Genomic DNA, 16,696 nt, shown 5'->3' with positions numbered 1-16,696 from the left:
GGGAGAGGGCGCAGGGCAGACCCAAAGTTCGAAGCGGCTTATCCGCGCGGCCTGTCCGAGCGAGTGGAAAAGAAGACGGGAACGGAAAGCGCCAGGTCGTTTGTGTTGGGGGGAGGGAGGTGGTGGGGTGGTGGGGGGCACTAGGGTAGTCCTCCCCCGCTTTGGGGTGGGGGGAGAGAGCCTCCGGGGGTCTCCAAAGCCAGTACCGGTCTAAGGGTGAGGGCTGAGGGGGAGCCTGGAGGCTTCTCACGGCCGCCCGGGGGCTCTGCGTGGGGGGAGGACACCTCGGGCCCCTACACTGTCTGTAGGGGGCTCTGAGGGTGGTGAAGGGAAGGAGGGACACACGGGGGTGTCTCTCCTCAACCTCCCTGGGTCTATGTGTGGCCTTAGGGGTCACATCTGGGTCCCCAAGACCCCTGGCAGCATCTGTCTGTGTCGGGGACACAACGGGAACGCCTTCTCCAGCCTGCCCCGGGTCTGTGCATGTGACGGGGAGGGATGCCTTCCCCAGCCCAGCCTGCCAGGCTGGCCAGGCTGCGTGTGTGGACTGGGGGGGAGGTGAGCAAAGCCAAGGAGCCTCTACTACGTCCAGGGTCGCCCCCTCCTCAGCCCGCCGGGTGCGGGCACGCTGAGACCTGCCAGATTCCCTGGCTGCCGCTGGAGGAGGCAGGGGGCTGGGGGGGGGGGGGGGCGTCCAAAGTCCCGAGCTCCGAGCGCAAACCTCGGAGCTGCGAAGCCCCAAACGGCGAAGTTAGGAAGTCCGGGCGCCCGCCCCTCCCCCGACCCCCTCCCACCCTCGCCGCGCCCCCGGCCCCCGGCCCCCGGTCCCCGGCCGGCCGGAGTCTTCCTTACCTTCCTCAGCAGCAGCGGCACCGCCGGCGAAGACTTGATCCGGCGAGTTGCAAATCCCCAGGAGCGCCCCGCGTCGCCGGCGGCCGAGCCGGGCGCCCGACCCGAGGTGGGGGGGGGGGGGGGGCGCTCCTCCTGCCGCCGCCGCCCCCGGCCCGCTCCAGGCCTAGCCGGACGCACCCCGGGGTGCCCCCGCCGGCGCACGCAGGCCCCCTCCCCTCCCCCCCGCCTGCTGGAGCCCCCCGGGCGCCGGGGGGTCCGGATGCCCGGGCTGCAGGCGATGCGGGGCGCGCGGGCCCGGGCCCGGCCAGGACGCGGCGCGGCCGCCTGTGCTCCCGGCTCGCCGGCTCCGCGCTCGCTCCGCCGGGGCCGCCGCCAACGCCGCGCCCGCCGCCGCCGCCGCCTGCGCCCGCCGCTCCCTCTCCGGCCGCCGCCGCTCCGCTCCTCTCGCCTGCCCCGCTCTTCTCGCCTTTTTTCCCCTTCCTGAGGGGGGGGCGAGCCGAGCCGAGCCGGGGGCGGGGCGGCGAGGGGAGGAGGAGGAGGAGGCCGAGGACGGGGAGAAGGAGGAGGAGAGAGGCGAGCCGCTTCCCCCCACCGGGCTGCCGGCGCTCCCCAATCTCTTGCTCTCTGAAACTGGATCCCGAATCGGGAGCCAGAGACTGCATTACGGATTACATCAGGCTTTATAGAGCTTCCAGATCACACATTAGAGGGGAGCGCGAGCGGGGGGCGGGGTGTGGGGGAGGGGAGAGAGATAAGGGGGGGGGGTACGGATAAAATGCACACACGCGCGCACACCGAGGAAAGCCCAGCTCCTGCCCCAGGCAGAAGGAACGCCAAGAGTTGGGTCTCTGCTCTCTGTCTCTTCCAGGAGCCGAGGAGTGGCTAGTCACCGCCTGGTTGGTGGGTGGATGGATGGATGGATGGATGGGTAGATGGATGGATGGATGGATGGATGATGGGTGGGTGGATGGATGGATGAATGATGGGTGGGTGGATGGCTGGGTGGGTAAGTGGATGGATGGATGGATGGATGGATGGGTGGATGGATGGATGATGGGTGGGTGGATGGCTGGGCGGGTAAGTGGATGGATGGATGGATGGATAGATGGATGGATGGATGGATGGATGAATGATGGGTGGGTGGATGGCTGGGCGGGTAAGTGGATGGATGGATGGATGGATGGATAGATGGATGGATGGATGGATGAATGATGGGTGGGTGATGGCTGGGCGGGTAAGTGGATGGATGGATGGATGGATGGGTGGATGGATGGGTGGGGGTAGGGTAAGTGAATGAATGCATGACTGGGTAGGTGGGTGGATGGATGGGTGAGAGGGTGGATGGGTGGGTGTAAGGTAAGGGAATGGATGTGTGGGTGGGTGGATGATGGATGGATGGATGGTTCAATGGTTGGATGGATGAGTGGATGGGGGGATGGACAGAGGACATACAGGTGGAGGGAGGTTGTAGGGGCTTGTGCATAGACAATACAGGCACATGGAAGGAAGGATGAGGTAAGGGGGTGTAGAGGAAGGAGGTGTGTGGAAGGATGGATGGACCTGAAGCCTGGAGAGGCGGGCAGGATGTGGAACGGAAGGGTGGAGGGCGGGTGCATGGAGGAAAGAGGCAGGAGAGTGTGGACTGAGAGATAGGCGCATAATCAGAAGCACGGCGGCGTGGTGTGCGTGCAGGGCCGAAGAGGTGGGTGGCCTGTGAGGGTTGGTGGGGAGGATGCATGGGGAGGCGGATGAGAGTGGGTGGTCGGTTGAATGGAAGGAGAAAGGAGTTATGGGCAGAAGGTGGAGTCAAAAGCACAGACTCTGGACCCCGTCCAGAGCATCAGAGCGGGGGAGGGCCGACTGGTCCTGTCCAGGTTGGGTCTGTCCAGTGTGTGCTCAGGGGACTCCTAAGAAACACTGAGGGAGGGGCCTTGGAGAAGAGCCAGAGGCGGCGGGTCTGGAAGCAGGCCACCGTAGAGCCAGCGTGGCTGCCCTCACTCACCGCTCACCATTCTCACCCCACGCCCATCCTCCTTTGACCTGGTGACAGTGGGGACGTCCTGGGTCTATATTTGGATTCTGTTTTCCATAAACTGAGGGAAGTGGCCCCCTTAGCTGCTTTATCTTCCGCCTTAAAGTGTCCATAACCCCTCTTCTCCGGGGACCTGTAGCCAGTTACCGACAGGGGGCCTCTCTAGAATGAAATCCAGAGTCTTGGAGGAATGACCTCAGGGAAATTACTTCCAGATTCTTCTCTACTGGGATGCTACTGCCTCCCAGCTCCTTGCTCTTTTTACGCAACTTGTGGTCCACTCTGAATGCAAGATCCTCTTTGACTCTGCTTGAATACTCAACACTTTACACACCTTACCGTCTTAGTGCTTTACCACTTCTGCTTCTGCCGTCCAAGCCCACTCTCTGGTGCAGCTGTCTGCTTTTCTCAGCAGACTCAGCGGGACACTGAATCGGGGTGTCGTCATCGTCACCACCAAACATTAACTCACAGTCCTCGCTGTTCTCGACCTGTAGGTTGGCATCCAGCCCCGTACTGTGCTCCTCGTGACCATCACCACGACCCCCGGCCAGTGCCACTGTAGCACCGTCACCGTCAGCACCCCCATCACAAGCGCCAGCCCTTGGTGGGGAGGGGGAAGGGGAAGGCAATTCAAGATGGCTTGGGCGCCCAGATGGAGCGCCCTCCAGGGGTGGAGCTCTGTCCAAACCAGTCCCTCCTGCAAGGCCAGCCTGGGGCCTAAACCTCCCCTGGCCTCTCCAAGGGGCCGGTCGGGAGGGCTGCGGAGACAAAGACCACCAGGCAGCGGAGGGCCCTTCCCGGTACAACCTCCAGGCAGTCTGTGTCTTGCCTTCCCTCCCGAGGGAAAGAGCCTTCCTCCCCAAACCCTTGAACTGGGGGAAGACATGGAGGTGGTGCTGGGTGGGGGGGCTACCTCCGGGGCCCCCCAGCAGCGCCCGCCCAGCCTTCGCATGGCCAGTTCTCCCTGCAGCGGCCTGGCCTCCGCGTCCTCGTGCACTAGCAGCCCACGGCCACCAGGGGGCCTCTGCTATTAGGCCATGAGGCAGAGCCAAGGGTGCTGGCGGTTCTGAGTCAGGATTTCAGCGGCCGGCCGCTGTGCCCACCAGCCCTTCTCCCTGCTGAGGGGGGAGGGGCAGCCGTCCCCCTCTCCTCTGCTTCGGGGCCTGGTCCCGGCTCCCAGGGCAAGGTGGTGTCCCCGTAGACGGGGGATTCGCAGGGCCATGCCAACCCCCCCTCCTCGCCCGGGGACTCCTCGCCTCCTTCCCTGACCTGCCCCTTTTAGAAAATTGACCCCTTGTTCCAGTTCCCGATCCAGGATCCAGATAGTTCGCCCACCTGGAGGCAGAGAGGACCTGTCCCCCTCATGCTCCTCCCCGAGGAGGGACAACAGTCAGCTCGGAGCCTGAAGATCAGATGGAGGTAATTCTGCCCATTGTGGATCGTCCCCCCGACCCACCCCCCAGCTGTCAGCTCAATGGCCTGAGATAAAGAGGGTCACATTCAACCCGCGGCAGCCTCAGTTTCTCTGTTGGTGCATAATGATCTTTTCTCAGAGCCCAGACACTCCCAGATTCTAGAGCTCTGAACTGATGGCCACGTTACCAGAAATTTGTTACCAGTTTACATCCAGCAACCTCTTCCTAGGCCTTCGACCCTCACCACTTGCACCTGACACTGGGGGCCCGGCCACAGCTGGAAGAAACCCTGGGTGCACAGGGCAGGTTGAATACATGGTCCTCGGCTGGCGTTACCTTATCCAGCTGGAAGCCGGCTTCCACAACCTCCTCATACAGCCCGAGGGGGATATGACACTTGGCACCTAAAAAGCCCTCTTCATGGTCATAAACCAGTCCCTGACCACAGCCATTGACTCAGCTGAGACTCCTAAATGACTCTGAACTCATTGATCACTGGCCCTGTCACATTCTGAGCCCTGGCCCTGGGCACACACTGGCCCCTGACCTTGGGCACGCTCTGGGCCCTGACCCTGGTCACTCTCTGGGCCCGTTTCCTCGTCAGGTTTACGCATCCGGCTGTCGAGCAGCAAGGCTGAGCCTACCCTGTACGGCATCCCTGAGGGATGGAGAACGGATTGTTGCAGGGCTGGGAGGAACCAGCGTGGAGCCACAGGAAACACATCTTCGGGGCCTGTCCATTTCCAAGCGCGTTCACCGGAGACCATCCTGGTCTCAGAGGGAGAAGTAAGGGCTCAGGAAGGGGGTTGTTTGAGGTCCTTTTGGGGGGGGGGGTGGTCTAGACCCAAGCTCACTGGCTCTGGTCCATGGTCTCTCCACCCTGCCTGCTGGGACAGAGGTGGAGTGAGGTCACTTGGTGGCAGGGGAGGAGGGGACGGCACAGGATTTCCCTCCCAGGGCATCCCGTGGTCCCTCTCCAGCTACTCGTGAACTTCGCGAGCCTGAGGCAGAGGGTGAGGGGTGGGGGCTGAGCTCGGTGAGCAATTAGCTGATTCACAGGCACGATAATTAATTGTGGAAGCAACAAGGCCCAATTAGCCTCCCAGTTGGGACAGACGCAGCCTGTGGGGCTGCTGCTCTGCAGAAATGGCCTGCCCTGTGCCCTCGGGCACCCCCGCCCCTTCTCACCCCCAGCTGGGCCCTCAGTCCTTCCAGGTTGCCAAACTGGGGGGGGGGGGGCAAGTAGAGGAGCAGCTGGGGAGAAAGGGGCTCCCACCTCCCTGGGAAGGCCCAGGTTCTCCAGAATGAGGCTCAGGAGGTGCCCGGGGGCTCGGTCGGTTGAATATCCCACTTGCCTTCGGGTCATGATCTCACGGTTTGTGAGTTCGAGCCTCGCATCAGGCTTTCATGGAGCCCCGCTTTGTTATTCTCTGTACCCCTTTCTCTCTGCCCCTCCCTCCCTCTCTCTCCCTCAAATAAATAAACATTAAAAAAACACAAAGCATGAGGCTCAGGAGACCCCTCCTCCTGGAAGCCCTCCCTCCCTCTCAGCAGGCAAGGCCCCTTCCTGTGTTCCAGGCACGGGACAGATACTACTCTGGGACCCTCCCTGGACCCTCCTCTTGCCTGGGCCCAGAGGAGGACAGTGGCCAGACCTCCCACTACAGAAAGGCTCTACATCCCGGGCCGGCCCAGACCTGGGCTGACAGGCAATCATCCGTGGGTCCTGGGAAGATGGACATGGTGCATCCTCCGCAAGCCGATGTAGTTGCTGTCGCCAGACTGCTGGGTTCTGTCCCAACCGCTCCATTTTCTAGCTGTGTGACCTCAGGCGAGTTACTTACCCCTCTGTGCCTGTCTGTCTGTAAATTGGGGATGATAACAGCACCCACCTGCACGGTCTTTGTCAGGCTCAAATGAGCAAATTGCTTAAGGAGGCCTGGCACAGCCCGGGATACCAGTGGAGGTCCGAGCCCCGTTCCCCCTCTTCTCCCGCTCTTTGGTGCCCCACTTCCGGGCCAGGGCCCCGCTGTGGCTCGGCTCCTGCCTCCCCTGCACTGACTCAGTCCAGGACCCCCTTGTTCCAGCCCCTCTGGGTCAGCGGGCGTGACTGTCGCGGATGACGGCCCCCGGCCTCGCCCCACTCCAGCACCATAGAGGCGATTCGGGGACCCACCGTGGACACACCCTCAGCACAGCCCCTGGCCCCGTGGGCCCAGCTACGTGCTGGAGCCCAGGGCTGGCAGGGCTGGCAGGGCTGGCAGGGCAGGGCTGACAGGAGGGGAGAGCGCCTGCCCCTTGGAAGTTCTCCACGCGGCTGGTCTCCAGCCCTCGTGCTGTGGCCTGTGCCCGGCCCTCCGTCCGATCCCTCTCACCGTGTCTGTGTGAGGCCCGGGAGAAGGCCAGGCCTGCCCGACACAGAGATCCTGGGGCAGTGTCTCACCTCACAGACCGAGGGGTCACTCGGGGGGGACGCCGGGCCTGGAGAGACTATGGCCCCGTCAGCTAGGCACTTCCACGGACGGTGTCAGACCTGCGGGGCACCGTGGTGTGGGTGCTCAGAAGTGAGACACGTGCCCTGAGACCTGGCCCCACAGGCCGGGAGGGGGCAAGGGACAGAGCAGGGTTGGGGAAGCGAGGAGAGCGGCCAGTCCACTTTGCTGAGCTCACGTCTGTGGCCACATCTGCTCTTGTCTGGGCCGGGCAGCATTATTTCCCTGTGTTCTACAGGAAAGCCTGAGAGAGGGGAAGGCTCCGGCCACGGCCACACAGCGAGTCCCCACAGACAGGAGGGAGGAGGACACTCAGGACCAAGTGCTCTGAAGGACTTTGTGCACACAGCCCTCAGCTCCTGGAGAGCCTGCCGGGCCAACCGCCTCTCGCTGGTCCAGGCCCGGACGAGGGGCCTGGCTGCCGGGACGCCCCTGCTCGCGAGTGCCCGTGTCCCCAGGCCCTCTCTGGAGAAGCGCAGGGGTGGGGGTGGGGTGCCACGGGCAGGCTTATGTAACCCGAGTGGCCCTGCCCACTCCTTGGGCACCCCTGCCTGCCCCTGCCCTCCCTGGGGTGGGGGTGGAGGGAGGCCAGGTAGTTCCAGGCTATTTTCAACCACTGGTTCTCACAGCTCTCAGTGTGAACCAAGTGCAGTTGGCGGGTTTTCCTAACACCCCGGGGGTGGGGGGGAGGGCTGGGCAGAGGAAATGCAGGTCAGGGAGAGGTGTGGTGGCCCCTGCGGGGCTGCTGTGGGGCGCCTGGGGAAGCCGTGGGGCCGTTGAAGCCCCTGCAAATGGTGCCGCCTGGGAAGACAGTCCCCTGGCATTTCCTCGGCAGCTGCGCTGTCTCCTTCTGCCCTCACGGGGCCATTCCAAAGCCGGAAAAACGGAAGCTCAGAGAGGTGATGGGAGCTGCCCAAGGTCACACAGCCAGGGGCTCAGACTGACCCTGAAGCTCTCATTCTGACCAGGGTGGGGCCCAGAGTCGAAGACTTGTTCTTCAAAGGGGGTCTTCAAGATTGACGGGTACAAGGGGCGGGAGAGGGAATGAATGGCCCCCGGCCAGGAACGGCGCTGGAGGCTTCCCAAGCGCTGTTTCCAGCCCTCACAGCCGCCTGACTGAGCCCTGGCCCTGGCCCACATCCCTGATCACAGACTGAGCCCTGACTCTGAGCACATCCTGATCCCTGATCCCTGACTGAGCCCGGATCCCAGACAGACACTGATCAGTCATCCATCATGACAGACTGAGTCCTGACCCTCTAACACCCCACTCACATCCTGGGGTCAGGCATCACCTGCAGTCATTGTCCTGTTCTCATCAAGCCCCTCTTGTGGGCCTGGTGCCCTGACCCCACCAGGCCCATCCCTCGCCCCCCCCGCCAGACGGCGCTGGTCCCCAAAGCGGAGGCTGGGTACACATGAGGGCCTGAGCACACAGCTGCCTCAGCTTCCCCTCCAGGCCCTCTCTCGGGGCCTGGCGAGCCCCGGTGAACGCAGGATACCAAGCAAGCCCCGGGACACCTTCAGTGGTGGAGACCAAGCGTTTAATAAACAGTGCGGTGAGCATCCGAACAGACGACCAGCGGGATCAGGGAGCCGCAGGTGGCTTCTGCACAGTCAGCACACAGCAGGCTCCCGGCGGCACGGACCGCGAACCAGCCGCCTCGCTCCTCTTGGGGGCAGGCCAAGGTCTCCCTCGCCCACCCGGTGCCCGCCCGGCCCCCGCTAAGATGGCACTCTCCCGCACATTCACAGCCTCTGCACACTCAGCACAGAGACGCAGACGTGACCTGGGCCTCCACGTGCGTCCTCCCCACACCCCACACTCCAGGCCCCGGTGTCCCAGACCCCTGGCCCCACCAGGAGGTCTCACCGTCTCCAGCCGTCCCTGGGGTGGGGTCTGGTCCGGGCACCCCAGGACGCAGCCCAGCCTGGCAGGTGGGTGCACAGACATACTGATCCTCATTCCCGATGGCAGACTGAGCCCTGACTCTGAGCACAGAGGGCAGTAGATACATGACTCCACACCAAGGTTTCCCAAAGGGTGGCCATGGACACTTGGGGGTTGATGCGGTTGACATGCCGGGGGTGGGTCCCGTGGGTCCTCATCGCCCAGAAGTCTGAGATCCACCTGGGGGGAGAATATGGGCTGGGCCTAGGTCAGAAGCTCGACCCCCACTCTTGCCCCAAGCCTCCCAGCCCATCCCCATCAGCCTGGAGGTCATTTCTCCCTGCCTGCCCTGTCCCAGCAGGCCCTCCGCTGGGTGATCCTGTGTGCTGGATGGGTCCCCGCAGTGCACACTCCATGGTGACACTGACGTGCCCCACTGCGTAAAGGCAACACCCCCATAAGGTGCCTCACTTCCTAGCGCCCCTCCCTGAACTGTGACACGTGACTGACTCCGGCCGATGGAGCGCCAGCCCATGGGGTCGGGCCCTCAAGGACCCCTAGACTTTTCCCCCTGCTTCATAAAGATGATGCCAGGCAAAATCTGGGGCTGGCAGGCCACGGACGGAAGGGCCTGGGTCCCATTGACCGTGTGACAGAGACTCTCCCGGGATGCAGCCACCCCAAGGAGGGGGAAGGAGACCAGGGAGCGCACGCCAGGGAGCGGGGAGCGTGAGGGGCACGGAGGCACCTGTGAGCCTGTGTCTGTGTGCAAGTGAGCGTGCGCGTGTGTGGGCCATGGGCCTGGCATCCGCCTGACGGCGGGGACGGGGTCCCTCCACCTTGTCCTCCCCTCACACTCCCAGAGCGGACAGGGGGCTGAGGGCAGGCCCCACCAAGGACACAGGCACTGCCTCAGGACAGCCGGCCCCTTCCAAGCAGACTGACAGCAAAGAGGAGACGGAGATAGGATGTGACACAGACCCCCCCCCCCCCCCGCATCCCTCCCCACCTAGACGCCAGAGCAGGGTTTCCAGGGCCTGGGGCCACCCAGTAGATGGGCAGCGCTGGCTCGGGGCCGGTGAGGCCGCCTCCGGGGGCCTCCCTCCCCACAGGCAGAGTCCAGGCTCCTCCGGGCCCGCTAGGCTGTCACCAGGGCGACAGGGGGAGCCCCACTTAGGGCTCAGGTGATGACGTGGGGGCTGCCTTGGCTTCTTTCCTCCCGTGTCAGCCGCCGCAGGGAGGGCACCTGAGCGCAGTGCGGGGCCTGGGCCTGGGGTGCCCGCACCTAAGTGTCCCCCAGCAGGGGACAGGGCTGGGGGCCAGCTCGCAGGCAGCGTGGGAGGGCCTTGGATCCACCTCTGTGCAGGACGAGCCCACCTGCCCATGCACAGGAGGTGCCCTCTGCCTTGGGGCGGGCCAAAGGGCACACAGGCGGGACCTGAGCCGGGACGCGTGGCCGTGGGCCAGGCCTTCCCCGCCTGGGCCTCACTATTCCTGTGGGTTTAGTGGAAGTTGGGTCTTGGAAGCCTGGGGGGCTCAGTCGGTTGGGAACCTGACTCGATTTCAGCTCAGGTCATGATCCCAGGGTCGTGGCCTCTGTGCTGAGCCTGGAGCCTCCTGGAGACTCTCTCTCTCTCTCTCTCTCTCTCTCTCTCTCTCTCTCCCTCTGCCCCTCTCCCCCACTCTCATGCTCTCTCTGTCTCTCAAAAAAAAAAAAAAAAACAGAAAGAAAGAAAAGAAAGCAAGAGAAAAAGAGAGAGAGAGAGAGTTGGGTCAAACATCAGGGCTGTTAAGCCCGACTCTGGAGATACAACCGGCAGCTGAGATCCTTCCGAAGGCAGGTGTGACCACGTCTGTCATGGGCATCGAAGCCTGAACGGGCTGTTTCCGGACAAAGAAGCCCCAACCCAGGCCGGGCCGAGGCCTTCTCCGGGTCCACCTGGCTGTCCCTCCAGCCTCATCCTGAGCATGTCCCTGTCCACCCCGCCTGCCCCAACCCTCCATCCCCCCTGCCCCGCCCCTCCACCTCACCTGCCCCCCTCCATCCCCCCTGCCCCGCCCCTCCACCCCCTGCCCCGCCCCCCACCCCGCCTGCCCCACCCCTCCATCCCACGTGCCCCTCCTCTCCATCCCCCCTGCCCCGCCCCCCCACCCCTGCCCCGCCCCTCCACCCCACCTGCCCTGCCCCTCCTCTCCATCCCCCCTGCCCCACCCCTCCACCTCACCTGACCCCCTCCATCCCACCTGCCCCGCCCCTCCACCCCTGCCCTGCCCCTCCATGACTGCCCCGCCCCTCCACCCCGCCTGCCCCGCCTCCACCCCACCTGCCCCGCCCCTCCACCCCACCTGCCCGCCCCTCCATCCCACGTGCCCCTCCTCTCCATCCCCCCCTGCCCCGCCCCTCCACCTCACCTGCACCCCTCCATCCGCCCTGCCCCCTCTCCACCTCACCTGCCCCCCATCCCACCTGCCCCCCCCTCCCACCTCACCTGCCCCGCCCCTCCATCCTGCCTACCCCTCCTCTCCATCTCCCCTGCCCCGCCCCTCCACCCCGCCTGCCCTGCCTCTCTCCCTTTCTGAGCCAGGCTCTTCTTTGCTCTCTAAGTCCCTTCCGGATATGTCCTCTGTCTGGGACACCCTCTCCCTTTGGACCATGTCATCCTGGGGGAGGACTCCTGCCTTTCCCCGAGGTGAGTGTGACCAGCCGCCTCAGTGTCCCCAAATCCCTCTGCATATGGAGTCGCTGTTGTGGGACTGGTGGGACTGTGGGGTGGAGCTTGGGGGGGGTCACCTCTTGTTTGTCCGTCCCCGAAGCTCCACTGCCATTGGGGGAGACGGGATCCAAGGCCTGCCCAGGTGCCGGGGAAAGTTGGAGGAAGGGAGGGGAGGAGAGGAGGGGCCGGGGCCCATGGGGGACGGACGCCAGCACCCGAGGCCATGAAGGGCGGCCTGTAAACACGCGCTAGTATTTGGTGGAGCAGACACTTGGCGAGAACGGTGCCCCCTGAGGGCCCAGTCTGGAGCTGGTGTCTGGGGCCTGCCTTCCTCTGCCTCCCACAGCCTCGCCCCTCCCCGCCTTCTGAACAGAGGCAGGCAGCAGTCCACCCCGCGCCAGGCTGGGATCTCCCAAAGGAGCGGAGGCAGTTCTGTGTTCATTTGTATGTTGTTTGCATTCTATTCAAGGGTGGGACCATTCTCGTAGCTCCCGGCCTTGGCGTCTGGAGCCGTGGATCTCCCGAGACCCGTCAACGTGTGGTTGCTGGTGGCCGGCTGAGAGGGGAGCATGACGGGGACTGAACTTCACCTGGCGATACTTTAGAAGCCACGTGACACCTTCAACGATTTCCAGTTATTTCGCTGTCAAAACAACATCGAAAGGCAGTGAGGGCAGGGGGCATAATTTCCTCCTTAAAGGTGGGGAAACGGAGGCTCAGAGATAGCAAGTCAATCGTGCAAGGTCACGTGGCAAGTGAGTAACTTGGCAAGGATCTGGGAGCGCCAATCCTCTCCGCTCTTCTCTACCCTCCGCCCATCCCCATTTGACTTCTTTAGTCCTCTGCCAAGCACCTACTGGGGGAAGATCATGGGTCTGCCCGGTTTGGAAGGACTCAGGGAGCCAAGAACAAGGACCTGTGTGGCCCTTTCCTCAATGCCTCCAACGCCAGCGGCCGGCTTATTCAATGCCTGTGTCCTCTGCCTCTGGTTGGTCCACTGTCCCCTTTTCCAGTGTGCAGCACTGGGAGGGGGTGGGCTCCCTCTCAATGCTCTCCCTACATCCTGTCCTCCCAGGCGGCCCCTTCGCGGCTGTGCCTCCGTCTCCCAGCGCTCGGGTGGCGTGGCCTGGCGCGTCCTGATTTCTGCATGTATCCCACGCTGAGCTGAGGGGAGGGCTGAGGGGCTTCCTTACTTGACCAGTGTCTGATGAGTGGAGGCCTAAATGAGTCCAGATGTGAAGATGGGAAGGCAAGGGGAAGAGTCCCACAGACCCCGAAGAGCCCTCTTGCTCCGTCGCCTCCCTCCTGCCCCTGCCCCTGCCCCTGCCCACCGCCAAGTCCCGGGCACCTGCTACTGCCCCCGTCTGCCTTCGCACCAGAGCCCGGTTCTGCAGGGCCTCCGGGGTCCCGTCTGCCCCATGTTCCCTGCTGGGCTGTGGATCCCACCTGGTCTAGTTCCGGGCGTGTAGGCACGTGCGCGCGCGCGCGCACACACACACACACACACACACACACACAGAACCTGTGGACACCGACAGCCACTGACACCCACGTAATCGCACACGGTCCTGTACACACACAAGCAGCACGCAGGACCCAGATCACACAGCCGGGCAGGGTGGAGCCGGTCCGAGCACCTGTCCTCCTGGACCCTGGATGGTGCTTACCCTGCCCGCCCCACTTGGCCTTCAATGCCACCTGAGCCTCTGCAGGGGCCCCAGGTGGGGGTCGCCTGGACCCCCCTCCCCCAGGAGCCGGCGTCGTCCTCTGTGACACGGAGCCACGCCCACGGCACAGCTCCGTGCGTCCTCTTCCACGCTCTGGCGCCCCGTCAGGGACAGGCCGCAATCTTCCACCCGTTCTCCTGTCCCGGCCCCAAGCCCAGAGCCCCCGGGCATTGCCCACAGTAGATGAGGTGTCGTGTCCACCACACCCGAGCAGTGGCCAGCACGTGCAGGAAGGCTCGCGGGCTCCCTCCACATCAGGCTGCACGGAACGTCCTCCTGGTGACCTCTTAGGTGTGGGGCGGGGGGGGGGGGGGGGGGGCTTGAAACACGCTCACAGGTCAAAGGGCGGGCACACCTTGCTGTCCATCATGGATGCTCGTCGCGGGTGCTGGTCCCGCCAGGGGGCCGAGGATGAGCATCTTGCGGTCTCCTGGTGTCTGTCCCCGTCCCTCATGTATCCCCCCTGACTGATGGGGAAAGGGACCCGGGACCCAGGGCGGGGAGGCTGGAACAGGTCGGTGAGTCCCATTCCAGGCAGGAGTGCTGGCAGATGTCCCGCCCAGAGGCCCTGGAGGGGCAGGAAGGCCGGGTTCAGGCCTCCGCCGTGAGCACCAGTGGGGGTGGCAGCCAAGCCCGGACCAGAGACCCTGAGGCCTGGCGGCGGTCTTCGCTCCCGCGGTCTCCAGCCCTGAGCAACACTGAGCCTTCCGGATGCCAGAACCCCGTCCCCCAACACGCCGCCTTCTGAATCCCTGGACTCAGAATGTCCTCCCGGCCGGCCAGACACACACTTGGGTAAGCGAATGAGCCGGAGGCCGAGTGGACGGATGAACGGACAAGCCCGCCGGACCTCCCTTAGGAGCAAGAGGCACAGGACTTTGGGCACGTGACGGTCGCTCCGGTCAACGGGCTACAGGAGATCTCCGGGCGAGTGGAGGCCCGGGGTCTCCCCAGGCGGGGCCAGGGGACACGGGCGGGCTCTTGCCTCCTGTGCTCCGGCACCCTTGGCTCAAGGCCCCGGGGACTGGCAGGTGCAGCCCTTACCTCTGGGGCCTGGCCCGGCCTGGAGCGCTGCGGGCAGGGGAGACAGCAGAACAGCAGATTCCAGTTCGGCGGCAAGGATGGGGTTGTGGGAGCGGCCGGTGGTCTCCAGGGAGGTGACAAGGGCCTCCGGGTGGTCTGAGAGGAGCCTGGCAAAGGGGATGAAGGGTTGGAAAGCGGTATCAGGAAGGAGCAACATTCGCCTGGCTGGGGGGCTCCACCCCTCACCTGCGGGCAAGCCCTCCCTTAGTACCTGACGGGCCCCTGGAGCGCCCCCCTCCACCCCGGCCCCGGCTGAGGGTTTGGGCCCCCGATGCCGATGCTCGCAGCCAGGAGCTTCCTGCGGGGCTCCGCGGTGGCGTGAGGTGGGCCCTCTGCGGGAACAGACGCCGCTGGGGCCGGGGAAGCGCCTGGCCGCGCCGGGCCTCCTCCCGGGGCTCTCCCCGCACACCGCTGGCAGGACGGGCGGGAGGCTGGTGCGCCCGGTGGCCTGGAGCGTGACTCAGCCAGAGCTGCGTGCCAGCGAGTGGCAGAGCGTTGCCTACCAGATTAAATTAGGCGCCTCAAAATTAAAAATACATATTTATTTTAACCGGTCGGGGTGTTCGGAGAGAGATGAAAGGGCGGGGAGACGAAATATTACAAATTAGATAATTAAGGCAGCGGAGAGGAGAGCGTGTGGAATGGGAACCAGGAGGGTGAATCGCGAATCCCCACGCCGTGCCAATTTAGAGGAGAAAAAAGAGTGAGGCGCGCAGGAGAAAAAACAAACAGGCAACAGAACCGAAACGCAGCCCAGAGGGTTGCCTCAGTGCTGGTTCAGGGAGTTAGCGGAGGGGAGCGGCGGCCAGCAAGGTGGGCCCGGGGCCAGGGGCGGCGCAGGCCTGGGGGGCACCGCGGCTGTGTGTGTGGGGGGTCACCTGGTGCCTGGCACAGGGAGAGCCCACGGTGCTGCAGGGAGGGTGCGTGGCAGGTGGCGGCCGGGCCACAGTGGTGTCTGGGGTGTGTCTGGAGAAGGCAGGGTTGGCCACAGACCCGCGCCGTGTGCCCCCCGTCCCTGCTGCCGTGATGCGTGACATCACAGCACTGAGGACGTTGGTGGTGGCGCTGGGCTGGCGGGGTGGAGCACTGGTCAGAGGAGGATGACGCGGCATTAAGGGGACAGGGACGTGGCGGTGCTGATGGTTTAGGTGGCTTCTGGGGGGCCGGGGTGATGCTGATGTCAGACCAGTGGTGGGGGCACCTAGTACCTTCTGCCGGGTGGGGCCAGCTCAGAGCCCAGCCGGGCCCCCAAGGGTCATCACCCTATTGCTCTGCTGCCTGTGTTCCTTGAGGTCATGTCCTGCAGACAGAATAGTCCCCAAGGGCCAGAGAGGGGTGGGAACACGGCAGGTGGGCAGTATCCCTGGTGGGGTTGGGGTAACGCGGGAAATGGAGTGGGTGCCAGCCGGGTCCCCCCATGAAGGGGCTGCCTGTCCAGCTCCCACCCCGGCTGGCCCAGAGTCCCACTCCTAGGATGGGGAGTGGGGGGGGGGCGGCGGGGGCCTGGGGCACACCCCCCATTGGTGTCTATGGAGACTGCTCTCTGGGACCGTGTGTGTGTGCACGTGTGTGCGTGTGTGTGTGTAAGGAAGTGATGGCCTTGGCACACGCCCACTCCCACCCACACCCCCAGAACCACACGCCGGCGTGCATGGCACAGTCTAGGGTGGGACAGGCAGGCGATGTGGGTCACAAATGGGGCCACGGCTGTGGGACTTGTCCCTCCTGGGCTGACCTCCTTAGGGCCCATATTTAGAGGGTGTGAAGGACAGCTGTTCCCCAAACCCCGAGAAGGTGGGGAGGCCGCTTCCCAGTGCGTGAAGGAGCAAAGACGCAAGGATTTCTCTCCCCGTCCCCCCTCCCCGGGTCGGAACAGGAGTCAGACAGACAGGCCCTTGGAGCCCAGAGCCGATCAGACGGTGCTGGAGACTCTCCCTCACCCTTAGCCGCACAGCCCCCACCTGCAGCGCCCCAGGGTCGGACCGTCTGGACCAGGAGCGGAGGCTGGTTTCCTGCCAGGGGAGGGGCTTGGCTCACGGGCACCCCCCCAGCCCTGCCGGCTCTCGCCGAGGTCCCCTGGGACCTGGGGAGCAGCGGCCTGTTCCCTCCAAGAGCCAGGATGGGGACGGGGTGGCCACATCAGGGTGACTCTGGGGCTCTGACACACTGACTTGGCACCTCTGGAGCCTCATTTTAGAAATCCAGGGAGCGGGCGGTTCCCCAGGACCAGGCAAGGGGGGACCGTGGCCCTCCTGACCCAGGGCTTTCTGCATACCCGCTAGCCCCGTCCCTTTCTGCCTTCCTCAGAGGCCCGGGAGGGAAGGGGACGCCCATTTCACAGATGAGTTACCTGTAAAGGGGGCTCTGGCCCGAGCTCTGACGTCGTACGGACCAGCGGACACAGAGCTGGATTCCCGGGCCTCTGCCCGTGGCCGTAGCCGTGTCCCCGTCTGATCGGAGAGCCTTAGCTCTGCCACAGTGGGGGCC

General features: G+C 64.5%; 1 protein-coding gene across 8 annotated transcripts in view; it reads right to left on the bottom strand.

Annotated features, from left to right (window-relative positions):
- Nucleotides 1-993, bottom strand: part of ADGRB1 (adhesion G protein-coupled receptor B1) — an 81,052-nt gene extending 80,059 nt beyond the window's left edge. For all 8 annotated transcript variants that reach the window (XM_047842756.1, XM_047842757.1, XM_047842762.1 and 5 more), the window contains exon 1: nt 853-993. The gene's annotated coding sequence lies outside the window, so the exon portion shown is untranslated. The remainder of the gene's footprint in view (nt 1-852) is intronic.
- Nucleotides 994-16,696: the final 15,703 nt, after the last annotated feature.

This window comes from Prionailurus viverrinus, chromosome F2, assembly GCF_022837055.1.
Source record: "Prionailurus viverrinus isolate Anna chromosome F2, UM_Priviv_1.0, whole genome shotgun sequence".
In the NCBI taxonomy this organism is placed as follows: Eukaryota; Metazoa; Chordata; class Mammalia; order Carnivora; family Felidae; genus Prionailurus; species Prionailurus viverrinus.
The sequence above is the reverse complement of the archived record's forward strand: the minus strand, read 5'-3'. Positions and strand labels throughout refer to the sequence as shown.